The sequence below is a fragment of the Alnus glutinosa genome, chromosome 9 (assembly GCF_958979055.1).
Source record: "Alnus glutinosa chromosome 9, dhAlnGlut1.1, whole genome shotgun sequence".
Classification (NCBI taxonomy): domain Eukaryota; kingdom Viridiplantae; phylum Streptophyta; class Magnoliopsida; order Fagales; family Betulaceae; genus Alnus; species Alnus glutinosa.
This window is the reverse complement of record NC_084894.1, coordinates 24,392,462-24,408,307: the sequence shown is the minus strand read 5'-3', so window position 1 is coordinate 24,408,307 and position 15,846 is coordinate 24,392,462. Positions and strand designations below refer to the sequence as shown.

Genomic DNA, 15,846 nt, shown 5'->3' with positions numbered 1-15,846 from the left:
ATATCAGGTCTCGGTTGGAAAAGGTGCCTAAAAGATCGACTAAAAACTTTTATTAGGAAAACAACTTTTAACCTCTTCCTTTTGGAGCAGTGATTGGGGGGACCCTAACCGGCCCCCTTTCCCCATTTTCAATAAACAAAACAATTTTATTCAAAAAGAAAAAATAAAACAAAAAAAAAAAATCACTTTATAAATAAAATTGTTTTGTTTATTGAAAATGGGAGAAGAGGCCCGTTAGGAGTCCCACCAATCACTGTTCCTTCCTTTGATGGATGAGATGTCATTACTCATCATTGGAAAATAATTTGTAAGGGACAAATAACCGTCCCCCACCCCCTCTTTATAATAAAAAATATACTTTTAAATCGAAAGTGTCCTTTGATGGACACTTATACCTTAAAAGTTAATTTTTTTAATAAAAAAAGGGGGCAAGGGGTATATCAGGACCCCTCATCATTTATTGTTTTGTTTTTGAAGGACAATAGAAAAATGATTCTTCCAATGCCTTCTTGTAACCGCAAGGACATAAAATTCAAAATTGTCTCATTTTTTCCTTCGTACTTGGCATTTGGCAATCTTACTCCCCTTTGAAATAAATATTTTCTATGTGCTTAAAATGAACTTTTTTTTTTTTTTTTTAAATTCTATGGCCTCCTTTGAGTCAGGTGTCAATTCGTGTTCTCATATCAGGTTATGATTACGTCCAGATATAAATATAAAATTATACAACTCAATTCTAACTTAATTAACCTATTAACCCTAACTCTCTAATTTTATGTTAAGATCGTATTGAATTTACAAGTTATATAAAAAATTGTTAACTTTAGCTATAAGCAATTTTCATCCCCATTGGTTCATATATATCAACTACTTATCCCAACTTGATTTTCAAACGCGGTCATATATAAATGAGAAATATTACTATTCAAACCCATTTATCATATTTATTTTACTGTTTCAATTGTGACGTATTTAATGGTTACTTAAAAAAAAAAAAAAAAAAAAAGCCAAATAAGATATTTGAATAAGTCATGTTAACTGATCAGTCTTTCCAGGTTTACAGGTCATCTTTAATTCAGAGTTTGCCAACAGTGGCTTCGGTGGCAGTTACTTGTCAGTTTTCAACCTCGGAAATTAGTTGAAAGTGTAAAGACATGTCGTGGTTTCGGTATCAATCAATTTTGTGATGCCCAAGGTATTTTCATGGTAGACCGAGTATATGGAGCTTTTATTATTCATCATGTGCAGGCCTGCAGTAACTCAATGTTCTTGGACCGTACAAGCTGATCTGCTTCATTTAGGGGTGGTAGCTACTGTTTGTGTATCGGGTTCAGATCGTGTTAAAGTATAAATATAAGACTATATAAATCAATTATAATCCGACCTATTTAATTAACGGGTAAATTTTTTCAAACTTACCCTCTCTAACTTTGATAGGATAACGGACACTATTGAACTTTTCTTCACATACATATTCAGGATGTGAAATTTAACAACAAATAGTGAAGGAAAAAAAAAAAAAAAAACTTTACATACAATTCTTGATCTTTCATCACTTTTTTAATAAGGTTAAATACCATATTGGTGCATGAGTTTTTAATTTTTTTAAATTTAGTACATAAGTTTTCATTTGTTTCATAGGTAGTACATGAGTTAGGGGTAAAAACCTATTTAGTACCTCTGTTACATTTTCCGTCCAAATATTAACGGCCCCTTGAGGTTGACACTTGTCACTATAAAAAATCAAATTAAAAAAATCAAATAAAAAAAATTAAAAAAAAAAATTGAGAAAAAAAGAAGAAGAAGAAGGGTGGCTGAGCCATCCCCTTGGCTAGTCTGGGCCAAACCACCCTCCTTGTGGTGGTTCGGCCATCCCATGGGAGGGAAAAATAAAAAATAAAAATTGATGGTTTTGGACCTTGGGGGTGGCCGAAAAACCCCTCAAACCGGCCAAGGTAACTCAGCCACTCCTCTTCTTCTTTTTCTTTTTTTCAATTTTTTTTTTTTAAAAATGTATCACGATCTCGTAATATTGTAACGGGTAAATTTGGGATTTTTTTTTTAAAAAAAATGTAGCATTTTTTCTTTTAGAGATTATTGCACCCAAGTTCACTACTCGAGAGTTGAGGTGTCCAATTCCAAGTGCAGAACATGGTATGCGCAGTGAAAGAGAAAGATCTCGCGGGTACGTAGCACGTCACCATCATTTCTACAAAATGAGTTCTCCCCTTCGTCGGCAATAGCCCAAGAGCTGCACCAAGTTCCGATGCCTCAGTCTTCCCATGCTAACGATCTCAGCAACAAATTCCTTCATCCCTTGTTTGGAATCATGGGAGACTCTTCACTGCAATTTGAACATTAGACGATGCAAGTATTCCCATATAAACCTTTCCGAAACCTCCTTCTCCAAGAAGCTCCGTGTCTTTGAAACCTTTAGTTGCTTTATGGAGATCCTCTTATAGCTGAACCTGTGGGGACCATAGTCCTCTTCCCAATCTTCACGTATTTCTTCATATTTCTTCCTCCTCAAAATGTAAGCAGCTCCAGTGATATTTATTAGCACAAGAGCTACTGCTATTAGAGAAGTTATTATCACTGGGCCTGGTTTCGCTCTTTTCCCCTGTCGAGGAAGTGGAGGAAGTCTAGAAATTTCAAGGCTTTGTGATGGTCCACTTTTATTAAAGCTCCATCCAAGAATGTAGTGGTAACTTGCAAGTGTACCTGTGGCTGAAGAGAAACCGACATACATGGATTCCAAGAGAATTTGAGACAGATCGATGTGTCTTGACATGAGAGGCCTGTTTGGTTTTGAGATTCTGGTTGGGGCAAGAGTTACATTCAGTAACTTCTCTGCTTGATTATAGTCTATCCAAAGATGCATTGGATTTCCACTCGTGAGCTCCAAGCTTATATTCTTCCCTTTTTTATTGGAAAAATACGTTGCAGGAGCTGATTCAACTGATTCCAAGCCGTTGACATCAATTTCCACATGGTTTTTTATCAATATTTCCAAATTCAGGGTTAATAATAGTTTCAAGCTCGATGGCCAAGATGTGATTTGGAGGAAGGCCGTTATTGGAAGAATTGAAGAGTCCCATATACTGAATTGCTGCAGCATGCATGGGTGAAGTCCTCCGAGGGATCGATGGTAAAGGCAATGCCGTGACCACCAAGATTTTGCACTTGAGGGACTATGGCAAACATAAAGTTTGAAGAAAATGAAAGAGAAGAAGTGATGCCGGACAGAATAGCAATTATTCTGTAGGCTAACCAACAGATAGTTTGCAAGGAAGAAAACAGGAAAATTACCCCAAAGAAAACAGAGACAAACTCTGAATTTTATAAAATTATCAATAATCAACAACTATCGGAAAACGCCCACAAGCCGGGCTAATATAGCTGAAAAGTTACCAAAAATAGCAAAATCCCGAAAAGCCTAATAAATCTCCTAAGACTTGAAATAAATACAAATAAACATATTATGGAAATACTTGGTGCCAAAGAATATCTCCAAATTAATGGGAAATACTTGGTGCCAAAGAATTACCATATTAGAAAAAATATAATAACTATAATATTACTTGACGACAACGTAAATATAAATATGAAAATTCTTTAAAAGATAAATCAAGACATTTGTCGATAGTCTCTTCTTTCCTTCTTGGTCTTTCTCTTAATGGATGTTGACAACTCGGTAGAAAATATCTTCTAAATCACAATTGCCAAAGGTCTCTTCTTTCCTTCTTGAGTAGTTGACCCTTTCCTTTCTTGCCTAAGCTAAATGAATCTCATTGCCACATCATAGACCAATTAATTCTATAGTTGTATCTGATTTCCTCCTGCATCAGTCTCACCGGGTTGGAAAGAATTCGTCCTCGAATTCGAATCTTCTTTACCTTGATCTTTTGGATGGCCGATCAATTCATTCCATTTTGTATTTCTTAATATCAAACTAACTTGAAACCAGAAGATAAATAAATTGCAACCCATCACAACGACTAGCCTCACACTAAATTGAAATAATTTCATCTTCTCACGTCTTTTATTTATTTTCTCCAATTCACGCTCCATAAAAGTCTTCAAAGAATTATCAATTCTTTCTTGGCCGCAAAAATTAAAATTGTCATCCATCTCGCCAAAACCAACATTCAAATTATTACTAGAAGAACTTGATAGAAAATTTTCGATCCCAAGAAAATCAACATAACTAATTTCCTCATTACTCAACTGAAATCCCTCGTTATGTGGACTTTCATTAAACACATGGTAGTCATTATTTTCTTCAATAAATTTTATTGCATCACCCACAAAACTTACCTCTTTCAATAAATCTTCTTCTTCATAATAGACATCATAAATTGGGGGAGAATTCCAATCCACAAATCCTTGTGAAGGATTTTCAACATCTTCATGTTCAACATCATCATGAACATCTCCATGTATGAACTCCCCATCAACGAACTCGTCTTCTTGGAACTCTTCATCAACAATTTCTTCATCCCGACCACGTTGTTCTCGGTATGGAGCAGGTTTATGATACGGGTTGTCGAAGGTGGAATTGGAATCGGAGTTCATCTCACGATTGCCGAATTCCTGCACCGCAAGGCGCTGGGCTAATTCTACAACTTGCCTCTGCAAATCCTCAATCATCATATCCTGAACGCTACAATCACGGTGCGGAGCTTCCTCATTCGGAACCTGCCCACGACCACCAGCCATCGAAACTGATGAAGAACGCGTCTCAAGAAGGTGCTGAAGCTCTGATACTAATTGACGCCGGACAGAATAACGATTATTCTGTAGGCTAACCAACAGGTAGTTTGCAAGGAAGAAAACAGGAAAATTACCCCAAAGAAAATAGAGACAAACTCTGAATTTTATAAAATTATCAATAATCAACAACTATCGGAAAACGCCCACAAGCCGAGCTAATATAGCTGAAAAGTTACCAAAAATAGCAAAATCCCGAAAAGCCTAATAAATCTCCTAAGACTTGAAATAAATACAAATAAGCATATTATGGAAATACTCGGTACCAAAAAATATCTCCAAATTAATGGGAAATACTTTGTGCCAAAGAATTACCATATTAGAGAAAATATAATAACTATAATATTACTTGACGACAACGTAAATATAAATATAGAAATTCTTTAAAAGATAAATCAAGAGATTTGTCGATAGTCTCTTCTTTCCTTCTTGGTCTTTCTCTTGATGGATGTTGACAACTCGGTAGAAAATATCTTCTAAATCACAATTGTCAAAGGTCTCTTCTTTCCTTCTTGAGTAGTTGACCCTTTCCTTTCTTGCCTAAGCTAAATGAATCTCATCGCCACATCATAGACCAATTAATTCTATAGTTGTATCTGATTTCCTCCTGCATCAAGAAGTTAAAGTGGATGAAGTTGTATCGAATTTTATAGGAAATTGGTAAAAAGCACGATCAAGTTGTTCGTATGAAATGTTAGTTAGCTGCAATAGACTATTGATGTGGATTACTGCAATTCCATCAAGATGCAGCTTAGCTTGCTTGAAGCCATTGTAGAAAAATTGGTTTTCGTCTTGAGCAAATGCCAAAGGAATGTTGGAAACATAGAAAAGTATCAGAAAATGAAATGATCTAAGAAACGTAGCCATTGGGTATAGAGGAAAAAAGCCTGCTTTTTTAAAACAGAAAGCATCTCTTTCTTTTTTTTCTTTTTTTTTTTTTCTTTTTTTCTGAGTGTAAACATAGGGCTGAAATTTTCTTCCTCTTTCTTTTGTTTTAAGTTTTTAATTAAAAATATTAACAAACAGCCAAAGATGCACTCTGTCAATTAGGGGTTGTGATTGAAAAAGTATTCTTTTGGATTCTAAAGCTTAGACCAGCCAAAATTTGAGCATCTAATTCCCCCAGTCACAGGGAACCAACCACTTTCCCTCCAAAGAGATTAGAAGACCGACTAAAAATTGTGATTAGGAAAACGACTTTTTAACCTCTTCCTATTGATGGATCAGATGTCATTACTAATCATTTATCGTTTTGCATGTTTTCAAAGGACAATAGAAAAATGATTCTTCCAATGCCTTCTTGTAACCACAAGGACAGAAAATTGTCCCAATATTAATTACCTTCGTACTTGGCAATCTTACCAGCATTTGAAATAAATATCCTCAACGAATTTTTTTATTATTATTATTTTTTTTCATTCTATAATTTGTGAGCATAGAATTGGCCGGTGAGTCTAGAGTGAAATAGGTCACATCATCTTCACGTAATTGAAAAAGATATTTGTATATTGCTTTGATATATCAATCCATAATAATTAAATAATCAATGTTGTGATGCCTAAGGTATTTTCATGGTAGACCTTGTATACGGAGCTTTTATTATTCATCATGTGCAGGCCTGCAGTAAATTAATGTTCTTGCCCAAAGCTTGTACAAGCTGATCTACTTCATTTAGGGTGGTGGCTCATGTTTGTGTATCGTGTTCAGATCGTATCAAAGTATGGGTATAAGACTATATAGATTAATTATAACCCGGCCTGTTTAATTAAATGGGTAAATCTCTTCAACCTTAACTCTCTAATTTTGTATTAGGTTTGTGTCGAGTTCGCAAATCATGTAAAAATTTGTCTGTCATCATGTTGTGTGTCGGGTTCAGGTCATATCAAAGTATAAGAATAAGACTATATAGGTCAACCATAACTCGACCTATTTAATTAAAAAGATCTGACTCTTCAATCATAATTATTTAATTTTGTGTTAAATTCATGTCGTATTCGAGAGTCGTGTTAAAAATTGGCAATTTTAATTTCATCTAATGAGCCAATTAAGGGAAGACCATCCCTTGCCTTATTAGATTAGATATAGGGCTCTAATAGAGTCGAGTATAATGTTTAAATTTTGTTTATTTATTAAACAAACCGAGTTTATATAAGTGAGTATCAAATGGGTCATTGAACGGACTTGTTAATTTTTATAACCCTAATTAATTGGATGGGTTAAGATAATTATAAACTATTTCAACCGACAAATATTATAATGATAAGGTTATTTGTGATGCGCTTGAAATGGATGCGGATCATGTCCTGGCAATTTGATGTCAATGTTCCCTGTAAAGGAGGGGACAATATTTATATGTGTTTGCTTTGGAAGGGCACAAGATTGCAATACGTCATTCCAAATAATTTTCTAAAAATTCCAAAAGAAGATGGGATGGAATTCAACAATACTCAAAAATCAAAATGAATGGTTGAAGTATCATCCATCACGTGAGATAATTTGAGTAATTCTATATGTCATATAAGTGTCCATCAAATAATGAGGTGGCTTTAAAAATCACCATTTGATCAAATTCACTATTTGATCAATCACATACCCAATGATGATTTTAAAAGCCACCTCATTATTTGATGGATGCTTGATAGACATTTATATGACATGTAGAATTACTCGGATAATATGGTTAGGTTTTGCTATTTTTTAAGGGTATTTTTGTCGTAATAAAGTCACGGCAGTTGCCCTATATTAGGGATCCATCTTTGGATAGCCATAGTGCTACTCAATACATTTGGTAGCACTGTAGCTACCAAATACAATATTTTAATAAAAAAAAAAAAAAAAAAAAAAAAAAAAAAAAAAAACATGTCTCTCTCTGACTCTCTCTTCTTCACGCCTTCATGCAACCCTCCACTCTTCTTCTTCCTCATCTTCTTCTTCGTTCAGCCTTGGTATCCCATCCAACAGCATCTCGTCGTTGAGAGGTTATGCGAGCAACAACAACCAAATTAACGAGAACCCATTATCACAAAATGCATTTGGGATCGTTCAGAACAAATTGAAGCAAATGGGCATTGACAGAGAGAAACACAGCTATCTATGCAGAAAAATTAGTGAGAACCCATGACTGAAACCATAACAGGATTGATTCAGAACACTTATGAGCAAATGAGCATCAACAAAAGTGGGAAAGAACCAACCAGAAAAGCAAAATCAGTGCTACATTATCGAAAGAATACCCTTTGTCAAGAGCTTCTTGAACCTCTGCAACAGCTTCGCCAGCCTCGCCTGGTCATGATCCTGACCGGCGTCGATCGCTGAGGCCAAGCACAGAGCCGCTCTGATCTGCGTGTTTGGATCCTACTCCGTGAAGATTGCGTCGGCCAAGGGCTTCAGGTTGAGAGAGAGAGAGGAGAAGAGCCGGAAGACGCAGAGCGGTAGAGACAAATGGAGAGAAAGAAGAAACTAGAAAGACGAAGAAGAGAGAGAACAAACAGTTTTTTGGAATTTTTTTTTAAAAAAATATTAAAAGTAAAAATATTATTTTAATAATATAGGAAAGATTACAGGAATTTGTTGTAGGATGTTTTTATATAGGGAAAAAAAAATAGTTTGGTTCCTTAAATTTTTCCTAAATTAAGAAAAATGGTTGAGTGTCTGCTGCTGGTGCTCTAAAGGAGGGAATTATTAGGGAGAGAATCACAAGAGTAAACCTCTACATATTTGGACATCACTCAAGTTGATTGACTACTCATTTTCTTTATTTTTATTTTTTTAATATGAGACACACTCGCAACAAATATGTTTTTTGTCTTTGGGTGTATTGGGGCTTTGGAATACAACTTCTAGCCCAAAAGCTTAAGCTAATGAACTTGAGTCCACCAAGCTTTGAAGGCAGTTTTATTTTGTAAGGAGGTGGGCTTTCTTGAAGTCATTTTTGAAGGGGTTGTTTCTCAGGTAATCTCAAATATCAATTCACCCCCTCCTCATTTCTCCAAGGCTGGTCACCTTACCGAAAGTGTTATTAGAGAGCTAGAAGGTTTTAGAAAAGCCATCTTTGCGCATGTACCGAGAGAGCTCAATGAGGTGGCTCACACTTTAGCTAAGGAAGCTGTTGTGCATAAGATTGATGATTGTTGGCTGGAAGACGTATATGAGTGTATTTCTAGTTTGGTTGTTAGGGAAAAGTCTACTATCCCTAGATCCGCTCTTATGGGATCATGATTTGTATAATGTAGTGATTTCAAGAAAGCTGAGTTTTATCTTTTCAAAAAAAAAATATACTATTATTTTTCTTTATACTTTACCAATGTGGAACACAAACTTTACAAGTGCACTGACAACACTTATTCCTTGTTAAATCAAAATTTATCTCAAAAGCTTAATTAAACAGATAAGAAAAAGACAAATTTAAGTTAACACCAATTAACTGATTTGGAATAATCAGTGCATTCAATGATCATCCATGACCCTTCTTTCTTTCTTTTTTCTTTTTTCTTTTTTTTTTCTTTTTTTTTTTTTTTTTTTTTTTTAAATATGTAAAACTACAGGCCCACATTTGTTGCATTGATTTGGACATTTTTGAACATTTAGAGCTGCAGAAACTGTTTATTGGTGACTATATATCATTTATGGCTTATTCAAACAGAAGAAATTATCATCTCAGGAAACTACTTGTTGATACCTAAAACTCGTACATGGTTCAGAAATTTGATTCTTTATCTACAGTTGCATTCCTCTCTCATGCTTCGTTTGTTTCGACGTAAAATGATTTCTAAAAAATGATTTGATATTTTACGATATTTGGTAGGAGCGAAAATAATGGTCAACGAAAATCATTTTCGGTTTGACCATAAAAGCTTTTTTAATTTTTGAAAAACGATAAAAATCATAAATCGTTTTTCGAAATTAAACTCTATGTCCTTGTACGCATGTTTGATACTTGATTGTCAGAATTTGGCAATGATCGGTCATCGGGCGGCGCTGGAATCCGGCGACATCCGGCCACCGGAATCCGGCGACATCCGGCCACCGTCGCCGGATGCCGGAATCCGGCCATGGTTAGAAGCTGGTCGAATCCGGCCAGATCCGGCCAAAATGGCCGGGATCCAGCCAGATCTAACCGGAATCCGGCTATTTTGGCCGAATCCGACCAAACATGCTCGCTGGAATCCGGCAACGGCGACTAGACATTGACATTACTGCGAATTCATCAAGATGCAGCTTGGCTTGCTTGAAGCCATTGTAAATAAATTGGTTTTCGTCTTGAGCGAACGCTAATGGAATATTGGAAACATAGAGAAGTATCATAAAATGAAGTGATCTAAGAAATGTAGCCATTTGGGTAGAGAGGAAAAAAGCCTGCTTTTTGTAAACAGAATGCGTTTATTTGTAACCGTTTAGGAACCAACTACTTCCCTCCAAAGAGAAAAGAAGATCGACTAGAAACTGCAAGTGATTAGGAAAACGACTTTTTGATGTTTCAGATGTCATTGCTCATCGTTTATAATTTTCTTTTTTCAAAGGACAGTAGGAAAATGATTCTTTCAATGCCTTATTGTGACCGAAAATTGTCTCAATCTTTCCTTCGCACCTTTTAAATAAAGTCTTGGCAATCTTATCACCATTTGAAATAGATGTTTTCACTGTGTTTTCAATGATCATTTTTCTTCATGTCATCGCCTCTGATGACTTAGTGATCGCGTGTTGAATTTGAATCGTGTCGAGTATGGGTATAAGAGTATATAGGTTAACTCTAACTTGACTCATTTAATTAAACGGGTCAGACCCTCTTAACCCAACCTACTAATTTCGTATCAAGTTCGCAGGTCGTATAAAAAATTGTCAGTCCTCAATGTTGCGTTTCGAGTTCTAATCGTGTCGAGGCATGAGTATAAGTTTATATAAGTCAACTCGATCGAAACCGACCCATTTAATTAAACGGGTCAGACCCATCAATCTCAACCCACTAATTTCATGTTCGGTTCATAAGTCGTGTAAAAAATTGTATTTCCTACCTATTAGCAACTTTTGTCCTCAATGGTTCATATAAACTACTTATCCCAACTTGATTTTTTTATAGGTGGTCATATGTAAATAAGTAATTCTACTATTCACACTCATTTATCACATCCATTTCACAACGAAATGTGTTTTAAAGTCACTTAAAAAATTAAAGTTTAGCTACTTAAAATACGCCCATAAGTCATATTGCAATAAATGAATGCGAAGAAAGAGCATCAATCTATATAAATACTCAAACAAGATATCTGAGTGAGAAATAAAATTTTGCCATCCAAAGACAACTATTGATTTTTTTTAAACAAAAAACACAAAACTAGACCTCAAACCTACTTACATGATTTTTTTTGTTTTTTTGTTTAATAAAAAAAATAAAAAAGTTAATAATTGTGCCAATAGTTGTGTCATAGGGTAACAACATATCACATCTCCTTCGGTAGTAGTTACTTGTCAGTTTTCAACGTCGGAAATTAGTTGAAAGTTTGCAGACATACCGTTGAAATTTCGGTATTAATAGAAGGTTTACAAAGTCATGTTTGATTCAAAGTTTGCAGAAAAGGGTCTAATCCTTCTCCATAATTTTCCTCCATATGAAGGGAGAGGTCTTTAATTGGATGCTGGTTTCAGCAAAAATTCAACCTTCGTGTTGTGATTTTGCCCAAAATCTCTTGTCAGGGTGTGTTTGTAATAAGTTAGGGGAGACTATTAAAGACTTTAATTTGTTTGGTCCCATTATCTTCACGTATATAATTGAAAAAGATATGTATTGCTTTGATATTTCATCAATCCATAATAATTAAATGATCAATTTTTTCATGCCTAAGGTCTTTTCATGGTAGAAAATGTTTTCAGAAAATAATGCTTAAGTTTACTCGATCTAGCCTTTTGTGTAATGGGCCATATGAGCTAGAACTACTAGAACATGCTTTCTGGAGGAAGTAGCATGGACTAATACCCTGCAATTTTTTTTTTTAAGAAAAATTATTAAATTTGTTGCATTACTAATCGATTGACCAATATTATAATGATTAGAGGTGTACATGCGGATGCGGATGCGGTTACTTATAATATCCGCAACTGCATCCTTAAAATGTGGGTATCACTTTACATATTCGCATCCGCATTCGCGCTATGTTTTTACAATCCATATTCGTGCGATTATTAAATGTTGTTATTATTCTCTGTCTGCATATTGGGTAATGTGTCTTTTGAGCCTATTTTAGTCTTTTAGGATATTCTTTGAGTCTCCATTAATTAGAACCTATTTTAAACGATTTTGAAAATAATTTAGATCGATTTTTAGTAGTTTGAGCTTGTTTTAATTTTTTTTTAAAGCCCTAATATTTTGAAAATATGTATTGCTTTCATATAGTAAACCTAGCATATGGAGCTCTTATTATTGATCATCAAGTGCAGGCCTGCAGTGAATGAATGTTCTTGTCCCCATGCTTGTACAAGCTCATCCACTTCAAATTTTGATCATTCCACTGAAGGGATGGTGAGAACTCTGCCAATTAATTATTTTCATGGACTAATACCCTGCAATTGAAAAAAAAAAAAAAAAAAAAAAAAAAAAAAAAAAAAAAAAAAAATATTACTAAACTATTCTTATGGTTCAGATTATTTTTATGCTACGTTTCGAATATGAAATGGCCAATCAATTCCTTTAACAATAAAAATAGGTACTACTGTGAATATAAAGAGTTGGAATGAAATAATCACTTTTATACTTTTATTTGGTGACAACACATAATATTCTCATTAAAATTGAATCAAAATTCTTAAAATACCTCAGCCCCAAAAATTATTTTTCAAAAAAAAAAACAACTTTTTTTATTTTTACAGCCAAAATTTCAAAGTTTTGAGTAGCCGATCACCCTAACAGAACACCAAGGGTGGTCGCAGCCACCACCCAAGCAGCGTGAGTTGTGGCCGCGACCACCCCTGAACCAAGGGAGTAGCCTTGGCTATGCCGGTGACATAAATAGGGGTGTGCAGATTAACCGATTACCACCTACCGACCGCCTACCGAACCGCGACCGAACCGAAATTGACCACCTACTGACTTAACCGACAAAATTCGGTTCGGTAGTCGAAAGAGAATTTTTTACCGAAAACTGGTCGGTTCGGTAGGCGGTCAGTTAGTCGGTTAACCGACTTTCCGACCCGACCCGGTATTTGACTGAGATTTAACCGACTGATTAGCCGGTCGGTTAACCGACCGCCTAAGCAGAAACGACGTCGTACTCGTTTCAATTCATTTAAAAAAAAAAAATTCAAAACGGCGTCGTTTGGTTATAGATGAAACGACGCCGTTTTGGGCTAACTATATAGTCATCGCATCAAACCTCTTCCCTCTTCACTTCTTCAGTCTGAACCAGTGAACCTCCTTGACCTTGAGGCCTTGACGGCTTGAGTCGCTTGACCTAAGTCACCTAACCAGGCGGTCCAGGCTAACCTAGTAACCTTCAGTGCTTGACGGTGTCGACGTCGACGCCTGAGTCAGTGAGTCCTGCCTGCGGTGCCTCCGGGCCTCCCCGACTCCCCGTCGCCCCGAGTCCCAACGACCCCACCTGGCCACCATGAATCGGTGACTTGCCCAGCTCCGAGTCGCCGACTGCTCAGCGCCGTCGTGCCGAGTCTGCCGAGTGCCGACTGCCCTCTTTGGCTCTTCTCCCCTGCGGGCCCAGCCATTGCAGAGCAAGTTATTGAACTAATGAACTCAGTGGTTTTTAATTTCTTGAATATTATGTTACTTATATATGATTAAGATTTCTTGAATATTGTAACTGTTTAAATTCTTTATAAATGCAAAGGTGAAGACTTTATTGTGTAGGGGCTAATTTGGGATCTGGGAATTATGGGGCATTCTGTGTAATTAGAAAAATGTCGGCAGTTGTTCCAGAATACGAGAGTGATTTTCATTTACTTACCAAATTACTGCTAATCCTTTCAATGTCAAATGACTCAAATCACAGCCTTAAATGTGAAATTTGTAGCTCTGAGCAAATGGTCCTGCATCCGATTCGGTATTAATATCTGTTTTTTTCAACAGGATTCTGGGATTCTTGTATTGGGATAAAATCTTTTTGTTGGTAAATTAGAATTTTGAAAGGGAAACGTTTTGATGTTTCCCAATAGTCCGTTTCTTACATTGTCGCAATAATTTAAGGAATTCAAAAGAATGACTCGAGGATTGAAGTGATGGTTATCAAACTTGAATTCTCTTATAGTTATGAGATGGTTTATGATGTAATTCTTTTGATGGGTATATGATTTATGGTGTGACTAATGAATGAGCTCAACCATTAATTCATTTGAACAAATTGAACATTTCTCATTGTGTCATATAATTTTCACACTACAAATTGGTTAATTTGGGAACCAATAGTTTTCATTTATAATGGAGATTAAGATTAGTAGGATGGGAAATGCTTTATATGTCAAAGAGCATAGGGTAGCCCTACAGTTCACTTTGAGTAGACTTTTTCATGTCTATTTTCTCATCCCTATCTTAGTGATCAACAGGCTTGAGAAGCTCTTTCTCTCTTCTCTTAGACTCTTAGTCTTAATTTTTTTTTTGATGTATCATAATCATACTATCATTTTTAATTGTTTTTGATGTATCATTTTTAATTTTTTTTAAAACAGCCAGTCGGGAGTCGGCCATTGCAGTCTGCAGAGCAAGTTAGGAACTGAAGTACTGAACATTGAACAAGAACCATTTTTTAGGTATATTATTTCTTAAAACTTTTAGGATCTATGTCCAACTCGTTTTAGGCTTTTAGGCTGTGAATCTATTTTCCAAGGTAAACCTCTTTAGATAGATGAAGTATTACACCAATATACTTTCTTTCCAGAACTTAAATGAGTGTATATCTATGAATCCTTGATGTCTTTATTGGCTTGAAGTTTTGGAGACCATTTTGTTTCATCTTTTTGCAAGAGGGTTCTATTTGTCTAGTCTTAAGCACCACCAAACACAAAGTCTGACAGTTATAATACAAATGATATTGATGGTAGAAAAGAGTAAATAATATACTGGTAAATAATTTCACTTTCTCTAGCAATTCTCATGTCATTGGATGTTAAATTGATTTTTTTTTTTTAACTGGGTTATTTAATATTTATTTTCAATTTTGGAACCTTTTACTTTATATTAAATTTGACAAAAAACAAAAAATAAAACCAAAAGGCATCAGCCACATCACTATGAAGTAATACTATAATAAGTATGAACACCGGACACCAATTAGTTGATGTGATCCTTTCAATAAAAAATTTTGATCATTATTTTTTTTTTCATAATTCAGATGGTCAGATGGATGCACCTACACCTACACCTACACCTATGGTTATTGGTACCTCTGCACCTACACCTGCACCTGCACCTGCATCATCAGTAGCTGCATCTTGTTATCCATCTCCTCCTATTGATAGTTCAATAGGTATTGAAGAAAGCATTGATGTTGACAGTCATTCTGAAGAGTTAGAGGCAGATACACAAGGGATTAGATGTGTTGGTCGTGGTGGACGACCACCACTCCCTAAGAACAAAAGAAAAAGAAATGTTAGGAAAACATTCATAGCGTGGCAACATTTTACTAAGGATCCAGAAAGTCCTGCAGATAAACTTGTGGCGCGTTGTAATTATTGTGGGGCTGAGTATAAATGTCACGGAAAGAGCAATGGGACCTCTAACATGTTGTACCATATCAATGCATGCCAACAGTACAAAGCATTATTAGCTAATCAAGATGTATCTCAATCTAAGTTCACTTTTGAGTCTGTGCCAAGTGAGGGTGATGGTGATACTAGTAGTTGTAAGAACCTAATGATTGCGAAGTACTCTGAAAAAATCATTAGGGAGACGCTTTGTGAGATGATTATTTTGGATGAAATGCCTTTTTCAACTGTGGATAAGATGGGGTTTAAGAAATTGTTCAAGGTTCTTGAGCCATGATTTAAGCTTCCTTCTCGCTATACATTGATGAGGGATTGTATCAAGTTGTATATGCGGACTAAGGAAACAATGAAGACCAAGTTTTTGAAAACTAGTCA

The 15,846-nt window shown here is 35.5% G+C and overlaps 1 pseudogene; it reads right to left on the bottom strand.

Annotated features, from left to right (window-relative positions):
* Positions 1–2,209: 2,209 nt before the first annotated feature.
* LOC133876891 (probable L-type lectin-domain containing receptor kinase I.6) lies at positions 2,210–5,637 on the bottom strand (annotated as a pseudogene).
* Positions 5,638–15,846: the final 10,209 nt, after the last annotated feature.